The sequence below is a fragment of the Mustela nigripes genome, unplaced genomic scaffold (genome assembly GCF_022355385.1).
Source record: "Mustela nigripes isolate SB6536 unplaced genomic scaffold, MUSNIG.SB6536 HiC_scaffold_681, whole genome shotgun sequence".
In the NCBI taxonomy this organism is placed as follows: Eukaryota; Metazoa; Chordata; class Mammalia; order Carnivora; family Mustelidae; genus Mustela; species Mustela nigripes.
This window is the reverse complement of record NW_026740088.1, coordinates 9051-11027: the sequence shown is the minus strand read 5'-3', so window position 1 is coordinate 11027 and position 1977 is coordinate 9051. Positions and strand designations below refer to the sequence as shown.

The following is a 1977-nucleotide window of genomic DNA, read 5'->3' as shown; positions in this document are numbered from 1 at the left end:
GGGAACCCTCCTACACTGTTGGTGGGAATGCAAGCTGGTGCAGCCACTCTGGAAAACAGCATGGAGGTTTCTCAAAATGTTGAAAATAGAACTGCCCTATGACCCAGCAATAGCACTACTGGGTATTTACCCTAAAGATACAAACGTAGTGATCCAAAGGGGCACGTGCACCCGAATGTTTATAGCAGCAATGTCCACAATAGCCAAAGTATGGAAAGAACCTAGATGTCCATCAATAGATGAATGGATCAAGAAGAAGTGGTATATATACACAATGGAATACTATGCAGCCATCAAAAGAAATGAAATCTTGCCATTTGCGACAACATGGATGGAACTAGAGCGTGTCATGCTTAGCGAAATAAGTCAAGCAGAGAAAGACAACTATCATATGATCTCCCTGATATGAGGAAGTGGTGATGCAACATGGGGGCTTAAGTGGGTAGGAGAAGAATAAATGATACTTCTTTGTTCTTAAAGTACAAGTAATTTTGTTCTTAAAGTACAAGTAATCTACTTCTAAGGCCACAGTACTAAAGAAAACTTACTCTACGGTTTTATAGAACACATTCTCTAAATCACTCTTCTCAGGGCCCTTATCACCTCCTTGTTTCTCAGGCTGTAGATGATGGGGTTAAGCATTAGGTTCCGATGGTGTAGAAGACATCCAAGACCTTGTCCTCTGTGGGGGATGGGAAAGACCTTAGGCATAGATAAGTGTAAGCAAAAGGTGCATAGTAGAGAGTCACCACAGTGATATGGGTGCTTCAGGTTGAATAGGGCTTCTTCCTGCCCTCTGTTGATTGCATGTGGCAGATGGCAAGGAGAACCCAGCCAAAGGAACATGCAATACCAATTAAAGGAAACACCATCAAGATGGTGGTGCTCACAAACAGTGTGTACTCATAGACCCAGATGTCCATGCAGGCCATAGTCAACATAGCCAGTACATCACAGAAAAAAATGGTTGATGATTCTGGATTGACAGTAAGGGATTTGGAGGGCATATATAGTGTGGGCACAGGAGTTGATAGATCCTATTGTCTATGGTATCATTATCATTAGCACACAGACTTCTTTGTTCATGAGAATGGGATAGGGAAGAGGAAAACAAATAGCTACATAATGATGATAGGCCATAGATGTCAAGTGTAGTGCTTTTGTAATGGCAAAAGTCAAGAAGAAGAAGCTCGGAACCCCACAACCAATAAGTGAAATAGACTCATTTCCAGAGAGATAATTGAAAGCCATCTTGGGGACAATGGTGGAGATGTATTTAAGGTCCATGAGGGAGAGCTAAGTAGAAAATACATGGGTGTGTGGAGATAGGTGTCCAAGAGGATAAGGATGATCATGGATAGATTATCATAAAGAGCCATTAAGAAAATAAGTGCAATGAGAATAAAAAAAAAAAAAAGGAGGCCAATACTTGATGGTGGAAACAATCTCAATAAAAGGAAATCAGTTAATGTTTGGTTGTAATTTTCCATATTCTTGTTTGGTTTCACTGGAAAAAGAGAAAAACACACGTAATGTATATATATAACATATAAGCATATATATGGAAATACCCAATTCCTTAAGTAAATAAGGCTTCCTATTTTGAGAAAGCAGTTCTATTTGTTTTATAAATATACAGGCTAAAGTGGTAAGCATTTACATTCAAAATATTCTATAAAGAATTAATGAAATAATGAAAAGAAAAAATATATATCTACCTTAATAGGATATTAATAATTCTATGCGCTTCATAAATCACATATTAAAAATACCAAATATTTTAATTCAATATAAACATAATTCATTTTCCAAATAATGAAAATGTTTATATCAGTTTAAATACTCATTTGATTCATAATAGGAATAAATTTAGTAATACGTGTAAAATGTTTATGTTTTCATTTAAGGTTATATTACACTTTCAGGCATATATATATATATATATATATATATATATAGCTATAACAAATTTTTTTT

The 1977-nt window shown here is 35.9% G+C and overlaps 1 pseudogene; it reads right to left on the bottom strand.

Moving 5' to 3' along the window:
- Positions 1 to 549: 549 nt before the first annotated feature.
- LOC132008691 (olfactory receptor 2L5-like) lies at positions 550 to 1490 on the bottom strand (annotated as a pseudogene).
- Positions 1491 to 1977: the final 487 nt, after the last annotated feature.